The sequence below is a fragment of the Dermacentor andersoni genome, chromosome 4 (genome assembly GCF_023375885.2).
Source record: "Dermacentor andersoni chromosome 4, qqDerAnde1_hic_scaffold, whole genome shotgun sequence".
Taxonomy (NCBI): Eukaryota; Metazoa; Arthropoda; class Arachnida; order Ixodida; family Ixodidae; genus Dermacentor; species Dermacentor andersoni.
The window spans coordinates 121,990,132-122,016,300 of NC_092817.1; the positions used below are offsets into that span (position 1 = coordinate 121,990,132).

General features: G+C 45.5%; 4 non-coding genes across 4 annotated transcripts; all 4 read right to left on the reverse strand.

Annotated features, from left to right (window-relative positions):
• Window positions 1-4,736: 4,736 nt before the first annotated feature.
• On the reverse strand, window positions 4,737-4,818 carry TRNAL-AAG (transfer RNA leucine (anticodon AAG)). The gene has a single exon. It is a non-coding gene; the product is annotated as a tRNA-Leu (tRNA).
• Window positions 4,819-8,391: 3,573 nt separating this feature from the next.
• Window positions 8,392-8,473, reverse strand: TRNAL-UAG (transfer RNA leucine (anticodon UAG)). The gene has a single exon. It is a non-coding gene; the product is annotated as a tRNA-Leu (tRNA).
• Window positions 8,474-12,785: 4,312 nt separating this feature from the next.
• Window positions 12,786-12,867, reverse strand: TRNAL-AAG (transfer RNA leucine (anticodon AAG)). The gene has a single exon. It is a non-coding gene; the product is annotated as a tRNA-Leu (tRNA).
• Window positions 12,868-17,371: 4,504 nt separating this feature from the next.
• On the reverse strand, window positions 17,372-17,453 carry TRNAL-UAG (transfer RNA leucine (anticodon UAG)). The gene has a single exon. It is a non-coding gene; the product is annotated as a tRNA-Leu (tRNA).
• Between the last annotated feature and the right edge of the window lie 8,716 nt (window positions 17,454-26,169).

Consider the following 26,169-nt stretch of genomic DNA (forward strand, 5'->3'; position numbering starts at 1 on the left):
TGTAGCATACAAAGCAGGGAGTGACGTAACTACGCATTTACACGTGAAAGAAGAAACCGCCTAGGAAGTTATTTGTGCTGTGAGAGTGCTATGGGAAGGCCACGTGTATAGTGAGCGCTCCTGAAGGGCAGCGCGCATTCGAGGCGCGACAAATTTCCCTTATCTCTGGTCCACTCTTTTAGGTGCACGAAGTAGCGGTGCAAGCCAAGTCGCAGGCCGTCGAAACGCCTTAGGCTAATAATTAAGTAATGTGTATGTGAATGTCGCCGTCTGAATAATTTAAACCTAAGTCTCAATGGGTAACCGTTCCAGTAGTCATTTACAGCTTCGCTGTGCAACCACATTTAGAGGATGGAGTGGAAACCATTTTTTCTTGGGATGATTACCTTCGTGGCGCGTTTCAATCCCAACATGTCTTAACTTTCCGCCTCCCTTCCACCGCCCCCGGGAATTTTGAAAAGAACAACAGGGAATGGCTCTGGACACAAGAGTTTTGAAAAGGGAATACCGCTGACGCTGTCAACGGTATTCCCTTTTCAATATAGGCAGCGGTATTCCCTTTTCAATATACCGCTGACGTTGTCAGTGGTAATTTGTCGTGCCACGGTTCAGCGGGTAATCATATTTTTCCAGATCCAAAGGGTCATATGGCTTGTACGGAGAGTTTGCTTCAATTTCCTTATTTCGATGAGCCCGCGCAAACTAAATGTTTAAATAGGTGTTAATGAATTTTTTTTTATTAAGGACTATTACAACGCATCCCCCCTCACGCCACGGTCGGCAATACTGACGGTATGTCTCCGAAGAAACCACGCTTTCATTTCATAACTGCTATTTTTCACATCACCTAAGGTATCCGTAGAAACACCCGATGAAGTATACTTGTTTTTATGGTGTAATAGGACACGAAGCAATATGAAGTAAGTAAATGACACGATAGGGTGTCACTCGCAGCTAAATTTATTTGCAGCAGACAGGTTCAAGTTTTACAGGGAAGAGGCCATTGTGCACGCTTGCGCATGTCAATAAGATCATAAAGAGGAAATTTCTTAATACATGATTGTTCTATCACATGTAGAATCAAGTAATTGATGTGGAGTGGAATCTCAGACCTATCGATAAAGCCAAAAACGTATCAGTGATGGAAATGACAAGCTTTCTTTTTTTCTCCTTTGTTTAAGTAACGTGCCTCTATCAATTCACCTGCCAGGGTATGTTTGCTTCTGTCGAGTATGCGGATTTTAGTAAGATTTGTCTCATGCATGCGGGGACCACAGTGCATTGGAAAATGTGCATTAATCGCATTACTCTACAGAGAGCTTGTGCTCTTTGTCCCTGACATCAACACAGTGGCCTGCTTTCGCGCCCTGTTGCACAATAACAAAAGTGATTTCGCTATGTCGGTGTGCGCGTCAATTTACGCGTTCTTTGCTCTTTTGTCTGAGTACATCTCAATGTGTACGTTTCCTGCTTTATGGACGCTCGATAATTCACCTTTTAGTTCTAGATTTCTATAATAGTACATTCTAAAAAAAATAAGAATGAAAGAATGTGCGCGTTCTCGGTTCTTGTCGGGGCGCATCTCTTAAAACCGGCTAACCAAAATGTTCAAGCGAGATGTGACACCATTAGGCCATAATCCACGTCCAGTGACTCATTCCAAGGTACATTTGTTCACCGATATAAGTGGTAAAAACAGTCAGCCAACTCTTGTTTCCGTGCCATCAACCCTGCGTTGTGTGCCCTCGCTAATACTCATCTTGAACACAGTACACAAACAAACGTCCCATTCACATATCTTTTCGCGTTTATTTCTATTCCATACGTCGGTATCCAGTGACATGAGGGCTTAAAAAACCTCAATACAAAATTCCGCGCATTGACGTGCTGCAGAAAAAAATTTTCATTATCGTTTGCAGCGGTCAGTAGCGCTTGTCCCGTCTGTCTCGCCTTACTTTGTCCCGCCTATCGCCCTTCACCATGCTCGAATATGCATCACCAACTGACCCAAAAGTCTACTGTTCTGAAGATTATTTCAAAATTTCCTGTTTGTCTATTTTACATCAGTAGGCTGATTATCAGCTCTACGGATAAATCGAAATATATATACTTTTGTTTTTTTACTTTCGCGCAGGAACCCCTTCGTCCGCCTGTAAACGTCAGCGTGATGACACGCATTTCAAAGTACGTCCCTGCGTTTGTGCTGTTGTGGCGCAGTATTGGGGGCGGGCTCCACCACTGGAAAGCGGGCGCCACCGTCGGCATGACGTGGCATGAAGGATCACGTGGACACGGCGGTCGAGTCGGCTGCTTCGGAAGCGCCGAAGCGTGCTGAAAACGAAAGTTTAAAGTCCCACCTGCACTGCCGTTCTGATCAAGCGGTGAGGCTTTCCCGCCTTGGGTGTCTGCTTGACAGCATTTCAAAGCATTATAATAGGTAGGGGCTGCCTTTGGAGGCGTGCAGCATGGTAGCCTACTACTCGGTGCCGTAGTGCCGGACGTATACGCAACGGAGCCCGGTGTCAGCCTTATTCACACGTAGCCGCAGGACAAGAAGCTTCGTGAAGTTTGGCTCGCAAAACCTACAACCGGCAAACAGCCATCGGCTACAACTCGAGTGTGCAGCAAGCACCGACGCGAGGAAGATTTCTAATACGGCGTCGGGCTGCGATCTTCGGTGAGTGTAGCACAAAGCGCGCACTGAGACGCTCGCCCGCGAGCTGCCCGGCTAATGTCATGAAGTTTCGGACTTCGAAATTTTTGATGCTAGATACTGGCAAGTTCACAGTAATGAAAAGGGAACCATAAAAAGCACATAAAAGAGGCATGACATATGATCACGCTTGTGTAGCACAAAAAATGAAATGTACTGGATTAAATGAACGAAGTAGCCAGTAATTGTTCGCTGAGAAGACCGATAAATATACAGTGCGAGACAGCTTGAGAAATAATGGTATTTAAACGTCCAAGGCCTTAGAAAAAAAAAAGATTCAATCATCGCGACGGGACATCCCAAGTCGCCCTGGTAGGTGTCGAAGTCCGTTGTTATAACGAAATTATTTTTGAACAGCTCTGAGAGTGTCCACGCAACACTGGTTGCTTGTTTGCTGACATATGCTCATATTCTGCTGCCTAAAGCTCACGGCTTGATGCAAAAACGCGCTCGCAGTGAAAGGCAAACATTGTGCGCATACATGGATGCAGGCGCGCAGTCGGTCACCGCGAACCCGTGCGATCTCTACATTGAGGCCTCATTCTGTTATACTCCGTTTAGTTATCCAGACAGCCCATTATAAGAACATATTTCACATGGTTTGCTCACAGCGTTTGCCTACCTTTCACACAAGAAGCCGAAGAAAGCCGGTTCGGGAGACTCCATCGCAGCGACCAGGCGTAGTTGCGTTCACTGCACATATATTCGGTAAAGAGATAGCGTCTGTAAACGATTCCGTGCTTTCAGTTTGCCCAAGATTTTGTTTCGACAGTAAAAAACTTCCCGCGTTTTGAGAGTATCTACAGAAATGTCCAGGAGGGCTGCCGCGTGGTGTTTTTATTGAGTGCCGTAAGCGAAACCTGTGAGGGGCGCCCCGTGTTATCCCTCATACTATAAGCAAGGGAGGCGCTTCCGACAGATGGCGACTCCGTAAGTCCTCGCTCCCAATACGTTCCCGGAACATTGTTAGTATCTCAAAAGCGTAGTTTACTAATACAGATACAACTATCTTTCCTTTTACTGTCCCTTTAAGATCAGGCTTTCTGTTCATTGAATGTTGATTTATCACGCGGGAGCCTTTGCGTGCGCAGTCTCCCACTACGCCTCAAAACATTGGGTATCAGCCTAATGCTTTGTTTTGCCTTTGTGCAAATAAAGAATAGAATTCAAAGCGGTGGACAAACCTATGAAGCAGGCCAATAAGACGTAATTTTCGGTGCAAAAGAAAGGCGGTTATAGAGTCCTGAGTGGATGTGTGAGTGCGTGCATCAAGGAGAGAACGTGACCGCGAAGATTGGTCTCAACTCGCTAAATGGCGCATGTGCAAAAAGTTTAATGTCCAATCGTATCGTATTTGGTGGCACAAGGAGATTAGAGGTCGCGGAATCAAATCCCGGCGACGGCGGCCGCATTTCGATGGGAGCGACACGCGAAAACACCAGTGTACATAGATTTATGTGCATGTTAAAAACCCCAGGTGGTCCAAGTTTCCGGAGTGTGCCTCGTAATCATACCGTGGTTTTGACACGTAAAACCCCATTATCTGATTTCAAATTATTAAGTGAGATTAGGAAATTTGCAGCCGTTATAGAATGTGTGAGTGGTCATTGAAAGTAACATGGGAGAGGACTTTGTCCGGCAGGTTGACATAAAAGGAGGTGGTGTGGTGATGATGATGATCATTATGAGGCAGTTCATGCAAGCGGCTCGTTTCTCTGAGAATTTTAGTATATTCTTCATAAGTGGGGTGTATAATATATTATATGTTATAATCACAAGGGGAGAGGCAACGGAATGGTCATTTTAAATAATATAACTAGGCTCCTCTCCTGACCGTATTATCGTTGAGAACAAAAGCTGATAGCTGTCATTGCAAGTTAAGGTGGCGAAGATAGAAAGATGCGCATCAAGAAAACAGTGAATGCGTGTTAAGCTTGAAGTCGTAAAAGAACCGAAAGCAACGTAAAGTAAGAAACAAAAGCTCTCCCAACGTTTACATAACTAAAGGTAAGCCAAAAAGTAATGGCAGCGGTGGGATTCGAACCCACGCCCCCGAAGAGACTGGTGCCTTAAACCAGCGCCTTAGACCGCTCGGCCACGCTACCGACAGGATTAACGAGGCGGCGTGTTGCAATCGGCCTTCGGCAATGTATGCTCGATACGCGACCTACTTACTTCCTTTGCAGCTTCACGCCCTGCCCGCCTCTTTGTTGCTTCTAAAGGTAGCCAGGACAAAAAAAAAAAAAACGCATAATCTAGCGTCGTGGTTAAACAGGGTGCAACACGCGTTACTTCGTTAACGACCATTCACGCAATGCACACCGAAATGGCAGCCACATTCGCCAAGAATCAACGCCTCCTAGATAGCCCAAGGCCTGAGCACTTCGATCCATGACGTCATGCTATACATATATACCTTGCCCTGCATGCCATAGAACCTAAAAAAGATGCTCCCGAGTAAGCTGCGTTATTTTGACGTCGCCGCATTCATCACGCTGGGCTTGACTGCGGAAATTTCGGTCCAAACGGCATGACGCCATAAGCAGAGTACACATACCTGCTATTTGGGAGGCGTTGCAAGAACACGGGCATTGTATTCGAATAATAGAGTGATTTTCGCTCTTAAAACCGCCGCTACGAACGGCCATTATGTCGCGTTTCACACTTTCCACTTTTCTCGTTTTGTTGCCTCCCTCTTTCTATCTGCTTTTCTAAATCTGTTTTTGTTTCTTTCCTTGTTTTATTTCATCATTTTCTCTTACCTCTTTTACGTCATTGTCCCTTTTTCTTTTACACTTCTGCGTTGGTTTTTCAGCTCCCCCTTTTAGATCTTATTGTGTCTTCTTAATTCTCCACTGTTTCTTTCTCAAAGAGCACACAACGAGAAAACAAGAAGAATGGGATGACAATCCCGAAGGTTATGGTAAAACAATATGCATCGAATATTTAACCACTGGCGTCCATATGCTAGTTGCAAGCTGTTCACCACCCAGACAACAGCTGCATTTCCGTGACTGTTCCCGTAAACGAAAGGTGGTGCCGTTATAATGCTTCCAAACTGATAATTTTTCTGATGAAGCCAGCTACACAATAAAACCGACATTTATAGTATGAAACATATAAAACCATGAGAGTAAAGGTTGCTGTGGCCCGTAATCCATCTATAACTATAGGTAAGGCGAAGCAGATCCTAACAAATGAGCTACAGAACGACAGAATATTGAACCAGATGATTATTCCTTAATCAAATCCGGAGCCTTGTCAGTGTCTTGCACCTGTCGTAATGACTTAGCTGCTATGGTGTAGCGCTGATATAGCACAAAGTCGCGGGGTCGAATCACGCCCGCGGCGGCAGCATTCAGATGGGGAAAATGCAAGAACGCCCGTGTCCCATGCATTGGGAGTAGGGATCCTGCATGTATATGCTCCCGCAGGGAGCAGAGTTGCGCATAAATTTTCCGGCGCAGCACGCACCGCTATTCACCGAGCGCGATCACGTGGTGCAAAATGACGTCAAATGATCAACTGCGCGCTCCGAAGCCAACTTTACGGAAACGGCGCCGATTCGTTTCTGTCAGTGCCATCGAAATTGCAATCAGCGGACCGTCGAGCGTTCGTAGCAACGATCGGCTCGGGTTGCAGGTACGCTATTCGAGGATATTAAGCTAATGACTTTGGTGAAGTGCTACGAAGCACATCATTTTGACACTTGTATTCGAGTACGACGGGTTGCAGCGCACCAAACTGCGCAAATCGCACGGAAGGTGGCAAAGCTTTTTACGCGGTGCCGTGCGGACGGACGAGACCGGCCGGCTCCGAAAGGGACCAGGATAAGCGAGGCTTGTTTACAGAGGTGAGTTCGGCTTGTTTCCAATAAAGCGGCATTTATCTCGAGTAACACCCCTGTACATACACGCTGAAATGCGTACGCCTGGCATGAGAAGTTGTTCACTTGTGCAATTTTTGGTGTATATGTGCAGCGCGACACAGACGCGGTACAAAGAAAGGACGACACGTCTGTGTCGCGCTGCACGTACAAGCCAAGAATGTTAACTTCCCATCTCGCTCAATTCGCTTTCTTGCTTGTACGATTGTTCTGACTATGCGGCTCCAGAAAAGTGTGTTCAAAACAGAGTAAATACTAGCAGGTGCAATTTGTCCGCTGCACCCTGCTTTTCTCTGCTCCGTCTTCTTTTCTTTTTTGTCGGCGTTCTGATTTTTCATGTATAGTCGATTGGTGTGCTGGTGTTCATTGTTTTGTGGTAAGCGAAAACACCATGCGCTCCCGTTTATGATACAGCTGCGATAGCTTCAGCATTTACCGCCCGCAATATGTTGCTTGTTCGATCAGCCTAAGTCGACGTGAGGAATGTGAAATTATTTTTGTACGTTTAATAAGCGCTGTGTTATAGTAAATTAACCTGAGTAGTATGAAGAGATAAAGAAAAATTTGCTGTCATATTACAGTCTGCAATGTGTGAATAATTACTTTGCCAGTTTGTCATCTTATGTGATTAGGCCAATAAAGATAACCTGTTGTTACTCTTAATAATTTGTTGCCTTTCCAGTGGCTTTGAATTCTGCCCCCCAAGGCTCCAAGAACCAGCACTCATCCCCTGCTGCCACCAGCCATTGCTCATCCATTCCCTTGTACGAAATAAACTTGATCTAGAAGCTCGTGCATCTCCAATCTTTTTTCCACTTGCAGATTTGCTGCTACGAAGCAGCTGTTGAGCTTGCGGTATGAATCGTAAAAATCAGCTTTGCATAAGATGTGCGCATGTGAACATTTAAAATGCGTTTAAATTTACGTGTCTCCACCGCATATATAGAAAACGTGCAGCTGCTGTGAACGACGTTTAGTGATGGATGACGGTCAACGGTCACTGACATAATTGCAGGCACGATAGTTCTGTTGGTGGCATTCATTATTCGTCTCGCTTCGGCAGCCAAAATGTGCTCACATAATTGTCTACCACACGTGTGTGAAGTTTTCTTTAAACACCCTTTAAAACATTTCATGCCTTCCGCCTCCGCGAGAAAACTTCGTATGCATGCTGAAAAACATTGCAACACTTCTTGTTGCAAAGTAATGCGCGTTTACACGCGAACTTTTGAGCTGTTATAGCCACGGGCCTAGTCAGGATTTTATTTTGAAGGATTTAGGGGGGTCCTATTCTTTATATGTACATTCGTGCGTGTTTTTGTATATGTGCGTGTATATATGTACACACAAGCTAAAAATTTCGAGGGGGGTTGGCACCTCTTCGGCTACGCCAATCGTTCGAGCTTAGCCTGCATTAAAAAGTGTCATCCTGCTCAGCGCTTACGTACAGTTTCCGCGTGTAGCTCGCGAACAGCAGACGAAAAAGCAATTGGAACACTGTTTGGCATTTGCCTCCTGCGCGCGCGAGGAGTGGCTCCACTACAGAGCTGGATCATAAACCGGACCTATCCGAAACTCTGCTCCCCGCGGGAGCATATATAGGAGCACTAATTGGGAGCAGGGTTAAAGATAAAGATCCCCTGGTGGTCAAAATTAACACGGAGTCTCTCACTGCAGAGTACCTCATAATCATATCCTGGTTTTGGCACGTAAAATCCCAGAATTCAACTCAATGTATTGCGTGGCGCTACAATTCGTAATAAAACGTGATTTCAGCTATTTAAAAATTTGCTGGCAGCGGTGGGATTCGAACCCACGCCCCCGAAGAGACTGGTGCCTAAAACCAGCGCCTTAGACCGCTCGGCCACGCTACCGACGTCGAATACACGCAGAATTTAGCGATGTGCCTCGGACGACGCTTCGCGGAGAGTAGGGCAAAGTTTGTTGAAGCAGATAGGCGCGGGGTTAGATTAGATGCTCATTGCGAGCAAACAAAGGCGCCCGCGGGTGCCCGGCAATGTCGTCCTGTCTTATCTATCCGTATTCCCCATTTCCTACTCTCGCCGTTGTAGGGCAAACTTACTCGGAATGAAAATGCGCCATGTCTGAATGTTCCTGTTGACGTTACCCATGGTGGCTATATGCTAGGAGCAAAGAAACAACGGGAAAAGAAAGTGGGCAGACGATGAGAACAAACCGTCTTTCTTCAAAACCGCTTTCTGCCCGCCAAACTGACAACCTCGTGCTTACAAAGCGACTGCTTCGAGATTGGTGAAGTCTGCGTATGAAAACTGAACTCGTTTGGTACGGAGCGCACTGCATGTCGAGCGAGCACGAAGTGGCCCGCAAAAATTAGTTTCGGGTTCCGCCAACGTGAACGACTCTAAGTAACCTGTACTCCTCCCATCACCCTCCCCCCCCCCCCCCCCACACACACGCTACACCTGTCTCTTATCCCCAGCCCTACTACCAAAAAGTGGGAGGCCGTTCTTCTCGGACCTGCGTGACCAGCATATACATGGACTGGTAAGGCGAGCCCTCGAGACTGCAGTGTTTAGGCTGCAGGAGTCCTGGACAGAGGACCTCACTACCGCAAAAAGAGCAAAGCTTAATTGCGGTTTTCATCTTTTATTTTGCCTAATAAAGCTTTTTTTTATGAAGCTAGTATCCCAAAACCACACGTTCGTTGTTCAAGCAATCGTTGACACGTGTACATAGCCGCAACGGCCGTGGATACCTGGCCCCCATTGACCCTCCACCCAATGTTGCAAAACCGCGGTTTTAGCAATTTACAAATTGCCCGAACAGACAAAATTCAGTCCACGAAATGATTCTGTGACTTGTTACCGGCAGTGAAACGTACAAAGAACGTAGGGCTCAGAATACGCCGGAAATTCTATTCGAATACACAAGTGAATAAAGCATTGCTCTAAAGTGTCTTGCTTTTTGCACTGCGGACGAGATGCAGAAAGAAATGTTACGCCCCACGACACGCATAGGCAGTGCCTGGCGATCACGCCGCCACCCGAATAGTATTGGATGAAGAAAATTAGAATATACTGTTAACGGAACACACGAAACAACAGAGGTAAACAAAGGATGTGGCAAGAGACCTGAATAACATATGTGTGAAAATTCTACGTGTGCCGAACTTAAGTATACCAGCGAACTGGCATATAGAACCCTTGCATGCTGATCGAGAATGTGGCGCAAGTAGGCGCAGTAGAACAAGATTAGGGGCTAGTTGGTTCATAGCTTTCAAAAGATGAAGCGCCAACATAGACAGAACACCAATGAAGGAACAACAACGACAGCACAAAGTGCTACTTGAAACTGTCAATTGAGGTCAAAAGTGGCTGAATATATAGCCATGGGGGGAGGGGGAAGAAGAAGAGGGAGCTGAACGTGTGGACAAAATTCCTGTGGTTTTTTTCCGAGCCCCGGAAACTTGCCACTTTGTAGCGCCTGATTCGATCTGATGACTCCAAGAAAGTAGAGTGTTATATGCATACAAACCCACTTATGAAGTCTGAAGGGATCGTATACCGCATACGGCTGAAGTGTGGGCAACCGTATATCGGCCAAACTGGCCGATGTAATAATGAACGCCTGCGTAAGCACAAGGTTTGGCTGGAAAATGGTTATGGCTGAAACTTGCCGCTTCATTGCAAGGCCTGCGAGAAAGAGAATAAGCAAGTATGTGAAGCAAGGCTTCATGATACAACAATCACGTTTAAAAGCAAAGATACTGTGGCGCGTGAACTTATCCAAATTAATCAGTAAAATGATTTGGCATCATTGCGTGTTTGGGTTCACCTTGAAATACGCGAGCTTGAAAAACAAAGAAATAAAGATCGAACGCAAGCACACTCAGACCAAACTGAAAAGACAATTCTAGAAGAACACTGAACTTTACTTTTTAACTTCAACTGTTGCGTTTTGACGGAAACAAAACAGTGGTACGTTCGAATTTTTATTCACTTTTTTTTTTATGTTGCTCGAACTCATTAACGCAGGCCACTGTATAACGCGTCCGTCTTGACCGTTTGAGATGAAAGCAACGAAACATTTCTTTCACATCCCACGCTTGCCTGTGGCCTTTTTTGAAGGGAATAGCTTTATTCGGCTCCTTCGGCTGTTTTCGTGGTTGGTCGGTGGTCGGACTCGGCAAGGAAAACGCTCGTTCGTTCTCTCTCTGTCTCGTTCTCGAGCTCGCGCGCTCGTACGCGATTTCGTTCGTTGTTTCCGGCTATCCGCTTACATCGACAATCGTCGTCGACGGTTTCTAAACAATTATTGTTTTCTTCTGAGTGTTTGGATCTGCAGAAGAAAAAGGCAGCGTACAACTCCACTGCAAGGTAGTACGCGTCCAGTAGTTACGCGTGCAACAACGAGTAACCCCGCGGTGTCTCGGCAGTGGCAGGCTATAGGTAACGGTTTCACGCAGCCTCTGCGATGACCTTCGCAGGCAAACCGGTGTCGGAAGCGGTGAGCAGTACCAGAGTACTACTAACTCGGAGGAGCCTAAACGTGCTAAAGGGACCACTCAAGAGAAACAATAAATCAGTATAGTGATAATCCTCACAGCCGCCATCTCTCGCACCTGTGGTCAACTATAGTATGAGAAGACTACGTCTAGTGGCCGAAGTGCTCCGCTCGAGCCTCTGCAGTAGAATACCCACCATCTATACTCGTACTTTTGACATGCCCTGTAGGACAAAGAATGTCCTCAGAACTATGCTTAGGACTGTAAAGTTGAAAAGTCACACACCTGAAGACAACGAACGGCGGCTCACGGATAAAAAATTTCATAAATCGCTGTTGCTCTGCCTGCACGAAACGCGCTCCCGTGCGTATGTAATTCCATTCCAACACTACGTCATGATTGCTAACCCAGACAAACAAATGAAAAAGAGTTTGGACTGATAAAACTTTACTTTAAAAAGTCATTTGGCGCATTGTCCTGCCGTGCTGAAATTTTCCTCTTAACGATCCCATTTGTCACTTCAGTAGCGCTTGTCCTGTCTATCGCGCTTCGCCGTACTCAAAAATGCATCACACACTGTCCGAAAATTCTACTCTTCTGAATATGATTTCAAAACTTCACATCTCTTAATTATGCGTATATAGGCTGATTGTTAGCTCTACAGATAAATCAAAATTTCTCCTTTCTTTTTTTCTTTTCCTTTTTCTTCTTCAGTTTCGCACCGGAACATTTAGTCCGCCTGTATACGTCAGCGTGACGTCACTCATTTCAAAGTATGTCCCCGTGTTAGTGCTCTTGTGGCGCAGTATATGTTGCCTAAACTTTGTCAATAACGCTGAAGTGTAATTTACCAATGCTGTGAAACCTATTTTATTCCTTTTAGTGAACCAGCTAAAGATTAAGCTTTCTGCCCATTGAATGTTGATTTATCACGGGGGAGCCTTTGCGTGCGCATTCACACAATACACTGTGCAACATTGCGTATTAGCCTAATGCTTCGTTCTGATCTTGCGCAAACAAAGAATACATAACCAAAAGCGGTATACTTTGTTGACAAATGTCTGAAGCAGGGCAATAAAACGAAACTTTAGGGACAATAAAGGGTGGTTATAGAGTACTGAGTGGATGTGTGAGTGTGCGAGAGGAGGTGGCCGCGAAGATTGGTCCCAACTCGCTCAATGGCACACGTGCACAAATTGTAATGTCACATCCTATCACATCTGGTGGTGCGATGGGATTAGAAAATTTGCAGCCGGGCATAGGATGTGTGAGTGGTTAATGAAAGTAGCTGGGAGTGAACTTTGTCCGGCTGGCTGACATAAAAGGACGTGCTGGCGGTGGTGTTGATGACGAACATTATGATGCAGTTCTTTCGAGTGCCTCGGTTCTCTTAGTATGTTACTACATTTTTCACGTGTGAGAAGTACGATGTATTATATGTTATACATTACAGTATTGTTTCACAGGGGAAGAGGAAATTGAATGGCCGTTTTATTTGTTTTAAGTAGGCTCCTCTCCAGACCATATTATCGCTGAGAGCAGCAGATAGCTGTCATATAGTAAGTTAAGGCGGAGTAATAAAGCAAGATCTGAACCAAGAAAGCAATGAATGCGTGTAAGCCTTAATGTCTCAAAACAACCGAAAGCAAGACAAAGCAAAAAAGAGAAAGCTCCCCGAACGTTTGACTGAAAAAAAATTTTGGCAGCGGTGGGATTCGAACCCACGCCCCCGAAGAGACTGGTGCCTTAAACCAGCGCCTTAGACCGCTCGGCCACGCTACCGACAGGTTTATCGAGGCTGCGTGTTGCAATCGGCCGTCGCGCATGTGTGCTCGATACGCGACCTAATTCCTTTGAGCTTCCCGCCCTGCTCGCCTCTTTATTGCGTCTAAAGGCAGCCCGGAAAAAAAACTATAAGCTAGCATCGCGGTTAAACAGAGCACAACACCTGTTACTTTGTCAACGACCTTCACACAGTGCACATCGAAATGGTAGGCACATTCGCCGAGAACAGTGGCATTGTCTGTTACAACAGAGATATTTTCGCTCTTAATATAGCCGCTGTGAACGGTAATATTATCATGTTTCCCTTCTATCTGCTTTCTCGTTTTGCTTTCTTCCTTCTTTCTTCCTGTTACTTGTATTTTTTTCGATTCTTGCCTTAATTTTGTCACTGCGCTATATTCTTTTACATTTCTTCTTTGGTTTTCCTGCTTCTCTTTTTTAGTCCTTATTAGCTTATTGTCTTAATTCTGTGCTGTTTGTGTCGCACACAGCACAGAATGAGAAAATAAGAATAATGTGAAGGCGATCCCGAAGGTGATGTCATCATCCCCATCACTAATTTCTTGTTGTTGTTAGCAGCACTATTACAAACAGTATTAGTTACTAGGAGCAGTAATAGCAGTAGCAGTATGCTGTTCCACTTGATCCTGTGAGGACTGCAACCATCAAAAAGGTTAGATACTATCCCATTTCCGCAAGAACAACGGCATCCGCTGGGTTACTATCGTCAATTCCTGTACTGGCTTAGTGGTGATGGCGTTGCGTTGCTAAGCCCCAGAGTACAGTACTCAACCCCAATCACGGCGGCTGCATTTCTATATGAGTGGAATGCAAGAACGTCAGTGGAGCCGTGCATTCGGGGAACTTTAAAGATACCCAGGTGTTCAAAGTTAATCCGTAGTCTCCCACACGGCATGCCTCATAACCAAATCGTGGTTTTGGCACGCAAAAGCCCAGAATTTTCTTAATTCATTAATACTGAATTACTGCTCGAAAGAACGCCAGCGACAGTGAGTGAGTGAGTGAACAAACTTTTATTTGGTCCAGCAAAGCGCGATAAAACGCGCACCCGGCTAATCCCACGACGGGACTGACAGATCTAGTCTGCCGGCCCGATCGCGGGCGCGCTGGACGGCCAGGATTTGATCCTCAAAGACAGGACTTCGCAGTAGCACGTCCCACTCTTCCTTGGTGAAAATCGGGCCCAGCGACCCGCACTCCCAGAGCATATGAGGCAACGTAGCTACCTCACCACATGCCACGCAAGAACAATTTGGATAAATCTCTGGATATATGCTATTAAGGGACGCCGGATTTGGGTACGAGTTCGTTTGCAGAAGTCTTAGTGTGACCGCCTGCGGCCTGCTTAGCTTGGAGTGAGGCGGGGGGAAAACCCTTCTCTCTAAGTAAAAGAATTTCGTGATTTCGTTGTGTGTGAGAGGAGCGTCTCTGTGTCCGGGGAGAGAGTCGCCCGATCCGAGGGCAGCGCGGTCGGTAAAGCCACGCGCAGCCTCGTGGGCAGGCTCGTTGAGGTTCAGAGGAACCCCCTCAATCGCCCCGACGTGTGCAGGGAACCAAAGGATCGAGTGCATGGAGGTGTTGCCCTGTTTGGCGCCTTTCAGAATTTGAACTACCTGCCGGGCTACCCGGCCTTTCTGGAATGCCCTGATGGCGGCTTTCGAATCGCTATACACCCTGTCTCTCCGACCGTCTTGCATGGCGAGTGCAATGGCCACTTGCTCGGCCACCTCTGGGTTCGTCGTCCGGACGGAAGCACAGTTGATGACTTTGCCCAGCGTGTCAATGACGGAAACCGCAAAAGCCTTGCCGTCTCGGTATGCTGCTTCCACGAAGCTTGCTGCGATTTTGTCTTTGTTTATTTGCTTTAGTATATTAAATGCTCTTGCCTTGCGACGACCTGCGTTGTGAACGGGATGAACGTTGCGGGGCAAAGGGGCGACCACGATCTTCTCCCCTATTTCTCTGGGGATTTGGGTGTCTTCAGCCAAGTTCTTGGTTGGTGCGAGTCCGATCTCCTCGAGGATACGCCTGCCGGCTGGCGTGGTGGACAGCCGAGTTAGCTGGCCCCGTTCCTGAGCCTCGGCTATCTCCTCCATGGTGTTGTGTATGCCGAGCCAACGGAGGTCCTCGGTATGCGTTCTGACGGGCAGCCCGAGGGCTCTCGTGAAGAATTTTCTAATGAGGGCATAAACTTTTCCCGCTCGGCTCTGAGCCAGTTGTGCATGGCCACCGTGTAGGTGAAGTGACAGCACAAAGGCGTTGATGAGCTGAAGCAGGTTGTCCTCCTTGAGGCCACGATGTCTGTTCGTGACCCTTCGGACGAGGCGAAAAGCATTGTCGGTTTTCGCAATTATCTTGCGTAGCGCAGTGCCGTTGCAGCGACAGTGAGTAGCTACTGAGTTTATTATTAAACGAATTCGTCCATCGTCTTTTTAGCACCTTCACTTCAGATTAAGAATTCTCCATCATAAAATTCGTCCATCGTCTTTTTAGCGCCTTCACTTCAGATTAAGAATTCTCAGGATGACACACGTTTCTAGATAATAATTCACGAACTATGCGGAGAAATGCATTGGAGTTCCAGTTACTTTCTTAACAAAACGTCGTTTTGTGCATTCAAACACAAAAGCGCGTTTCTGTGCAGAACAAGCTTGCTAAGCTGTGCTCCCGAACTTGCGGTGATAGCAATCGAAGATGCCAAATCAGGCACGGAATCACCCACATCCCATGTACCACCGGTGTGGTTTAGGAATTCCCTGTCTCACGTGGAAATAATTATATCGGGCTGACAGGGCGATGTATGAATGAGCGAGTTAGGGAACATGAGCAAAAAGTTAATAATAATACAGACAAATCTTGCTGCCCATCTTAATTCGTGCCGCAATTGTAAACTGCGATTTGATGAGACGTCTGTTCTTGGCAGAATGAATGAATGAACATACGCGGCTGGCCTTGAAAGTTTCCACAAAAAGTGAAAAGCACACGGCTGTATCAGTGATACCTCGTTGTCCCTGTAGTACGCCGAATATAGTTTCTTGCGCGCACGTCTTCGGTAACTGGCTCTGGCGTGACATGCGTATTTCTATGGCTCGCGTTGTGTGGGCATGCATGGTTAAATGGTTAGGTATATATATATATATATATATATATATATATATATATATATATATATATATATATGCGTCTAAGAAGAATAAAGCAGTTGTTAGCGCGACTGCTTCTCCCGTCTCTTCTTCGTGGGTTGTTCTGTGTGTTAGCGCTCAACTTTTTTCACCCTAAAACAACCTAACAAATGAGCTCCAGAACAGTGAACCAGCTGGTTATTCCATAAATGATTCAAGAGCCTTCTCAGTGTCGTGCATGACGTTACAATTCTAAATAAAACAGAATTTGAACTATCTAAAGTCGCTGGCAGCGGTGGGATTCAAACCCATGCCCTCGACGACACTCGGGTCTAAAGCTAGCGCCTTAGACCACTCGGCCACGCGAACTCCAGTTTATTTTCGTTATTGCCCCGCTTGACAGAGTTCACGCGCTTAGAAGAACAGAATAACAAGGTCATAGTACGGAGAACCGTCAGCTGTTTGCTGACTACAAGTCATCAGAACTTCGGCATGTGCAACAACATTGCCAATCTTCGAGCCCACTCCGGTACATACATCTGCACCTTCTGCACTTCGACAAAATGGGACCCAGATTCGCAAAAATATTCGCGAACTAGTCTAACATCGATATCTGCGTTGTGTGCAGCAGTACGAGTTCGCCGTATACTGTGCCGGTCCAAGAGCATAACCACATCAAAAGGCCCACCAACCTCGTTTTCTTTTTTTTCTTTTTTTATTGCGATAAAGACTTGCCCTTAAGGCATAATTCTTGGTGCGTATGTGTGTATTATATGTGTGCTGTGAGGCCTGTGTTGTGTATGAATTGAAGCAGTGTTTCGTGAAATCTGTTATGTGTCCAGCGGTCATAGCTGGTTGTCACACTGTAGCGGAGGCCGGCTTGCAGTAGGAGACGCGAGCGTTCCGATTTTAAACCAGTTTTCGAGCGTGAGATAACGGATTCCATGCGGACATAATGTCAACTCTTTTTTCAAAGTTCTCTCTAAGACGTCCCACGAAAACACCCCGTCCCAGCAATCTAAACACACATGCTCAATTGTCTCCGTTTTTTGCATAATAAACAATCAGTACCCCACGGAACAAATAAACCCCTATATTCTACCCATGTTTAACGGGTAAGAGTAAGAATACAGCAGTTGTTGGTCAGCGCCAGTGCTTGTATCGTCTCCTATTTGTGGGTTGTGCTATGTGTTTGCGCTCAATTTTTTTATCTTACAAATCAACTAAGAGATCAGCTCAAGAACTACAGAACAGTGAACTAGCTGGTTAGTCCATAAATAATTCCAGAGCCGTATCAGTGTCGTACGCGGCGCTACAATTCATAATAAAACACGACCTCTATGATTTTAAAATGATTCTGGCAGCGGTGGGATTCGAACCCACGCCCCCGGAGAGACTGGTGCCTAAAACCAGCGCCTTAGACCGCTCGGCCACGCTACCGACGAATAAGGCACGCAGAATATTGCGGTGTGCCTTGGACAACCCTTCTGGGAGAGAGGGGTAAACTCTGCTGAACCAGATAGGCGCGGGGTTCGTTATTGATTATATGCTCATTGCAAGCAAATAAGGGCACCCGAATGCCCCACAATGTCACAATATCCGTATTCCTCGTGCCCTACTCTCTTACTTAACCGTAATAAAAAGGCGCAATATTTGAACGTTACTGTTGACGTTACCCTGGGTATGTCTATGTTGAGAGCAAGGAAACTACGAAAAAAGAAAGTGGGAAGACGATGAAAACAAACCGTATTTTTTCTAAACCACTTTCTGCCCTGCCAAAATGAGAATCCCGTGCTTACAATGCGTCTACTTCAAGACTGGTGAAGCCTACGTAAAGAAAAGCAACTCGTTTGGTACGGAGCACACACCATGGCGAGCGAGACCGAAATGATCCGTAAAAATTAGTTTCGGGCTCCGCCAACGTGAACTATGGTAAAAGAGTTCTCCTAACACGTGCCCGCGACAGGAACCCGGAAATGGCAGTGTAATTGTAGCGCGGTAGTTGCGTCACGTCGTCACGTCGCCTCCGTCAGGATTGCCACTGTGTTTTCCGCACAGGTTAACGACATTGCGCTCACCTTCGTATCACAACCGGTTTCCAGCGGAACCCGTCACAAATGCCGAAGCATGACCTCCGCAACCACCAGCACAGCAGCACCGACGACTTCCGGTCGACTGGACGACAGCGATACCACGCTCTGAGGCATGTTGTTTGTTGAGGACTCGCGCTGTATCTACCACATAAAGAACATTCGCGTGGCAACGCTGAAGGCGCGGATACCATTCGGCCCCACTCCGCATTTATTATTTCGAACCATAATGTGGCCTGGAAAGGATCTAGACTGACAGAAGGTCATACCAGCGGTTGATGCGACCTGGCCCCGCTGCTCATTCGTGACATAACTATACTTCTGAAGAATCTTCCGTTACAAGTAGAGATGTGAATGGTCACCGTGTTTCATGACGTAAAGGATTGCCCCCTTCTCCGCTATCCGCTATGGTAGGTGTCACGAATTTCGGCGTTGCAGTAAAGGACAGAGACAAAATGCAAATACGTGAAAAACACATTTATCCCCGAGAAACAACTCTAATCCAAAACAAATAAAGAACAAAGTAAGCTCTCACACCATAAATGCCATACACATAAGGGAAATTATTAAAACTAGACACATGCATAAGGAGCAAACTAACCCTCGGCTATATATTGTTCTTCCGTTTCACTAAATAAAGTAACAAGAACTCACGACAAATCTAACGTTCTGACCTGCGTCACCAGTCGTGTCGGCTTTCGGCCCAAACTGGCATATGACGTTTGCCTGTGTGGTTCCGACGTGGCGTGCACGTCGACTTCCGTTGTGAGCGAGGGGGTTGTGGTCCTCTTTCGAGACCCGCGTGACACAGCACCCAGTCTGGGCCAGTCGGGAGTTGCACCACTGACGTGGCCAGGCGATTGCCTCCGTGGCACTGGACAGTGGCCGGTTACGGTAGCCTGGGACTGGACCCGGGCCGTGGAGCACAGCCACGGCGACGTCGTCGGTGCTCATGAGCTGGAGCTTTCGCCGGCCAACTCTCCCCTCTCCGGTCCGTGACCATCGAAGCTGCCGCTTCCCGCCTCCAGATTACAGCTGGAGATGCGTCTGCCCTGCTGCTCGTCCAGGTCAGCAATGCTAACTCTGCAGCCTTTATCTCATTTTTACAGAGAAGCTGTAAATAAGAGTTCCGTACATTTTTGTCCTGCGTGTGCAAAAACTCAGGTCCCGAATCTGATGCGAAATCGTTTGATTATATCCAAAAGCTTATATGTGTCTTCACTTGGGTATGCATTTTTGAGTTTATTACTCATCAACAGGCACCATCTTGAAGATCAGTAGACTCTCAGGTAGATAATAAAGGTTTCTCAAATATTTTCCGCAGTGCGCCCCGCGCTCTTTTTGTCAGCTTTCCCAGCGCTTGCCGCCATCTAGTTTCCTTTCCTTCCGCTCTGCCTTGGTAGCGGTCCCGTCAAAACGTCACGCCTCTCTAGATAGTTTCCTCCGGCTCCTCGGGCCGGCCATCTGGTTGTCCACGCGAATGTATACAAAAAAAGAAACCCAGAAAGACAAGTTGCCTTTCTGCATATTGCAATTCACTTATCTTCTGTCGTTGTAACGAGAACGCCGCGTACAGTCAGGACTCCCGAGGAGCAACGCGCCTACGAAGAGCGACGGCAGCAACAGAGACCAGAATTCCTCTCGAATGACCACCGATCAAGACAGTAATTATGTGTGCGTACATTTCGTCACGATGACAACTGATCAAGACAATAAATGAGTTTGCACCCTTGTTCAAAATTCTTCGTCACCTCTGTGTCGTGTGAACAGTTTCGGTTGTCATCCATCTTGTCTTGCCTTGTCTCCCAAACACTAGCGCATATTCACTATGGGGGACTGGCCAAGAAGCAGGCTGTTTCCAGTATGTTTAGAATTAAAACAAAACTAGATTTGAATAGTAGAGCGTGGGACTAAAGAAATGTAATTTAGAAGTTTAATGAATGTATTGTTAAGAATTATGATAAAATGACTTAACATAAAGAAATGAAATAATAGAAATAAGTGATAATTCTACCAATTCAGCAAGGTACTCTTTTTATCTCTCTAATAAAATTGTAAATTGCAGGAAAAGCATTTCTGTGGCTGGATCCTAGTGAAGACGTCATCAGAGAAAGCAATGTTTGATAGATTCAGCTGCATTGCAAAAAGAACATAGAGGGGACATAGCGAGGCCAGACCTGTATAAGTAAAAATGTAGAGGTGGTATACGACATTTCAATTTTGTAAAGCAAACTTCCAATTGCCTTTAAGGGCACCAATTCTTATGACATGGGAAGCCAAGATGGTGGAATTCAGAAGACGGTGTTAGAAGGGATATTGCAGAATTTTGCGATATAGATAAATGATGCCACCCACGATGTCCCGATACCAAAAGCAAATTTTTTAACATACTTTCCTTAAGTACGGAGGTACCATTGCACAATATGTTCGTTGAATTCTTGAATTTAAAGATGCAGTAAGTGTTGCGCATAAAGACAGCCAGTTGGCCACAATAACAGCTAATGGCTCATTTTGGAGAAGCTTTCGTAATGCTAATATAATCGCTAATAATTCCGCCTGAAGTATGGGTGTGAAGTCGGGAAAGCGAAGATAGTAAGACCATTGAAGACATTTAGAGAAGATACATACTCCTGCCTTCTCATTGCACACAGAAGCGTCAGTAGCTATTACATTATCAGTGGCTAGCTGCTGTAGGCGGTCCTGTAAGGAATTAATTAAATGTCTGCTTCGTAATAGTTTAGCATGATCTGGAAATACGTCCTCGAACTCAATTTTGAGGTTGGTAAGACATCATATGAATGACAAGCTTGACGTATGCACATATCCAATTGTGGTAACTGTGCTTACACAAATGTTATCTGAGGGCTGTGCAATCTCGATCACGATGTTTCAAAAATTTCAAACGGTTCAGTGATAAATGCATATTGCGTATGGGTTTTTAAAAAGTCATACTTTTTTTAAAACGTCTTAACCGTGAGCATGCGGAATCTGCAATCTAGGGTGGGTATATGAGTTTCCTGATATAAAACAGTGTTGGCAACGAATCTAGGTAGCCCGAGGCATAATCGTAGAGCTTCCCTTTCTAAAAGTATGAGAGGTTCAATTTTGGAGGTGGGGCCAGCGGAAAATATTGCGCAGCCGATATCTAATATAGGCCGAACATACATTTTGTATATCAACAGTAAGGTATTCCTGCGTAGTCCAGAGCGACAGTGGATGAGGCGGCGGAGCATAGCTACGGCATGTTCTGCCTTTGTTTCAATATGTTCAATGTGACTGCACGAGGTGAGCTTGCCATGGTAAACAGCACGAAGTTACTTCACTGCGTTAATTTGAGTAATGATTTCCTGATGGCATTTCAGAGATATATGCACCTGTGCAGTTAACGGAAAGACTGGTACCGCACTTTCGCTAATATTTAACGACGTGCATAACCCCTCTAGCCAAGTTTCCAGCATTCCTAAGTATTTCTGCAACGACTAGTGTAGTGAACGTATATTATTCGCGGAAATAAAAGATGCAATATCGTCCGCATAAACATAAACATCTACTTCCGGAGACAAAGGAACTGTACTTAACAAAACGTTACATAAAATAGCAGAAATAACGGCACCCTCTGGTACACCTCTTGCCTGCTTGTGTTTAGACGTCGAAATACCGTGTTGAAGCAATAAAACTCAGTATCCCTCATAAATTCATATATCCAAGCGGTTATATTCCTCGGGAAATTCGTGGTCTGAAGCTTGTCGAATGGAATACAATATTCTACAGAGTCGTATGCTTTTGCTACATTTAGCGTCACAAAAGCTGCGTACCCTCGTGAGCGGCTAGCAAGTTTAATGCGGCTATATATATATATATATATATATATATATATATATATATATATATATATATATATATATATATATATATATATATATATATATATATATATATATATACATGGTCGCACCATATGGAGTGGCCTGGACGAAATCCAATCTGACAAGGTCTGAGAATTGTATCATCTTGCATAAAATTTGTTATGCAGTGTTATGCAGCAGTGAACAACTCTTTCTAATAATTTGACGACATTGGAAGTAAGAGAAATTCGTTATCTAAGTTATCTAAATGTTATCTAAATGTTGTCCAAGTCGAGTCCAGCTGCTTTATTCTTAAACAGTGGAATAAGTGTAGCTACTCTCCACTCTCTAGGAAACCATGAATTTTTCAGGGAGAAATTTATTATATTTAGTAGGTCCTGAGGCGCATAATCAAACAAAACTTTTAGCATTCCTGTGGTAATGTCATCTAGACCTGGGGCTGACGCCGGTAATGATATAATAATGCCCTCAAGCTCTGTCGCTGTTACTTCTACAAAGTCGTCTCCCGAGGAAGGTTACCTTAGTCCTTTCGGCAATTCGCGTTTGAAACGTCGCACGAGTGCTTGAGCCATGTTCTCAAGTGACTGGGATAATTCTTTTGTTGATAGAACGACACAGTCGATATTCACGGGCGCCGGTATAACATTACGGGATGAAAGACTTAAACAGGGCTTTTTTATTGCTAGACTTCGAAAGATATGTGTCGTGTCTGGAATCATACTCATCCTTAACTTTTGAGAGTGTTCGCTTAAATGTACTGGCTGTATATGTATAATCAGCCCAAATAACAGGGCATTGCTTATATAACAGTTTTTTCCGCGTAGCTTTTCGACGTCTAAAGTCTCACTCGCAGTCCGAATTTCACCAGGGATAATATGATCCACCCTTAGTAGATTGTACAACAAATTGAGCTCTTTTATAATTGTTTTGGAATTGAACACAGGCTCGTTGCTTTAATATTCCTCTTCATGCCCTCCATAGGGCTTAAAGCTGAATTTAACGCATTTTTAAATTTGGCGCAATTAACAAAAGTGCGCACACGACTATCTAATCTAGTTACCGGTGTAAGCAGTTCAAAAATTATAGGTAAGTTAACACCGTTAGTTCTGGAATCAACAATCTTCCAGGAGGTGAGAGAAATGCTCGAGGTAGAAAACGTAAGATCTAGGGCAGATCACGACTGACCCCGAACAGAAGTATGTGATCTCGAATTCAAGCAAGTGAAATGATTTGATAAAACCCAATTCCAGAAACGTGTGACACAAGTGTCCGTTCGAAAACCCCGCGATACATGATGAGAATTAAAATCTCCCACTAGTATGATTTTGTTCTGACTGCGAGTAACAAATGTACCGAGATAACGGATGTTTTGCGCTCCAGCGGTGACGTACGTATTAATTATAAAAAAAAGCGTGCAACGAGCAAGTATTCTATCCAATGCTAATATTTCACAGTCTGGTGACATTCTCTGGTATGCTATAGTAGCTTTATGGCAGATGTTTGATCATACAAAAAAATATATTAAACCACCGCCTTGGGAAAGGCGATCCAAACGAAAAAGATTGGAAATTTTTTAGATCAATAGTCTGACCAACAGCAAGCCAAGTTTCTTGTAAAATAATAGTATCTGGTGAATATTTAGCAGTAATATATAATAAATCTGTTGCAACGGAAAGTATGAAACGAAAGTTCCACAGAATTACTGTTAAACTTCTTGTGGTTAATAAATACGAGCCGCAGAGACAGCTGGGTCTAAAACGGGATCTTTTAAGAAGTCCTTCTTAGTCGGAATCTCTCTCACGTACTTTTTTGCCTTGGAGTTGGCGGAAGAGCTAGACCTTTTCTCTATCGGTGACCTTGTTCATTTAAGAGATAGGGGATCGATATATACATCTTGATTTTCTATTCCATCTATATCAGAGAGACACATGTGCTCCACTTTCTCAGAAGTTGGTGGCTATGATTAATCGTTATTAGTCAATGGCTGCGCCGTCGATACATTGATTCCGCCGTTGATTCCGCGGTAGACTCGGCACTGGATCCTCAATGTTGGCATTATTAGTAAGTCGAACCGACGGAGCTATTTGTGAGGACATCACCTGAACAAGGGTGTCGGTGAGATTTGATACAATGCACGCCTTTGTTTTTTCCAACGCCTTTTCTACGGAAGCTGCCAAAGCCTGAGAGATTGAGTTTTCCATACACAATGTCTCACGGGCCGTTATACCAGCACACCCTTGAGTCCAGCTCTGAACTTCTCCAATGGGCTCATGATGAGAGCATCGACGTCTATCAATTACTTCAAGTGTTTGCAATTCTTTTGACCTTGCAGGGTAGTTAGGCTCATCTGCAGGGTGAGTACCACTGCAAAGGCAGCAGGGCTTATTTCAGGAAGAACAGACATACAAATCCGGCATCGTGTGTTGGGCCTGCAACATTTTATGTAGTGCCCGAACCGCCAGCATTTTAGACACTGAAGGATGCGGCGGGGTAATAGAGGCTCAACTCGGAATATCAGTGGTCATACCTTGATTTCCGGTGGGCTGTTCATTCCAGCGAAAGTAGCAATGACTCTTTCAGTGGGCATGCGCTTATTATCAACGACACGGCTGCAACAATACACAGAAATAACGTCTGCCGCTGACAACATTTCCGAAATTTTCGCGGGACATAGACTTATGTCGACACCGCGGACTAGGCCTTTGGTACATGCAAGGTGATGAGGAATGAAACTGCTCACCGGATGTGTCGCAAGAACATCGCACTTCAGTAAACCTTGAACACAAGCCTGGTTTGACGAACAGCAACGAATGCCGCGTCGGCCAAACTGACGAACCTCGGTGATTTGTTGAAAATTGGCCGAAGCCATCCGGAGTTCGGTTTGAATTGCCACGGAATTCTTCATGCGAATCAATCTGCCATCACTCGGGACCAAAACCACAGGTACGCTGCTCGCCCCACTGCATAAGAAAAGCTCCACTGGCAAATCAGAGGGAGGAACAGAAGCCAACCAGGAGGAAGCCTCCTGGCCTGGCGATGAGAGAGACGCTGCAGAGAAATAGGAAATTACTCTGGCAAGTTAGCACATATATGGAACGAAAGACCAAAACAATTAGGTAAAAGACAAAGATCAAAAGAACACCGCCAGCTACTTTACCAGAATCAGCGTTCCAAGCTGAATTCTTCATTTTCTTTTCTCTCGCGCTTCATGCAATGCACGTGCTTCTCGCACCACGTGTCCACTCTCCGTTTCGGCGACCGGCGTCGTCTTCCTCACATAGTCGCACGTGCTTTGCCGTTGATTCACAACACCACACACAACCTCCAATATTATCTACCGCCCGCTTCTTTTGCCCATGTTCGTACGCACCAAGTACCAACGCGTATTATCAACGCATGTGCACCGCCTCAATTACAAAAACTGCTGAATATAATGTGCAGTTACAATATCATCACTGTGTGCTTCAGAGATGCCTAACATGTGACTATGTATTATGCAGACATTGTGCAGTAATTTATTGCTTAATTGCGCAAGACATGCAGACATGCGCTTCTTGGCAGCACTGTGTACAGAGAGAGAGGGGGAGAGAAGAGAACAAACGTTTAATAACCCGAATCAGTGAGAAACTTTTCTTTGTTCACCCAAGGCGTGTGGCCTCCTCAGTCCAGGTAGCCATTGGCCTTTGCTGCTTTCCTGGCCTAGTTCACCAGCTTGCTCTGGTCCTCCAAGTCCAGGGCAGCAAGGATTGCCTGCGTACAGAGAGAGATAAATTTATTTACAGAGGCAGAGAGGTCGACTTGAGGTATTGTTGGCTCTGGACTGCTACTCTGCACAGGAGAAAGGGGGTGAGAAAAAATACAGAGTGATAAGTGACGATGACGAAGGGAAGGAGACGGATATATGTGCAACTACACTGCGTTTCAGTGCCTCCAAAGCCACATGTCTTGTCCAGTGACTTGTAAAGAGGCTATAGAGCTGCCCTTAAATTCACAGCTGCGCTATTGGCGTGCCAGGACGATAATCCAAGACAACGTTCTCAGATAATGGTCTGCAATCCATGTGCGCGATCGAAGAGACCCGCTTCTGGAGTTCTCACGCGTGCGCAAAGCAAACGCAAAACATGTTTGCAAGTGTCTCTGACCTCCGACAGCGTTCACAAGTTGGACCAGTACCACTGCAACCTATGATGTGCCTACGGC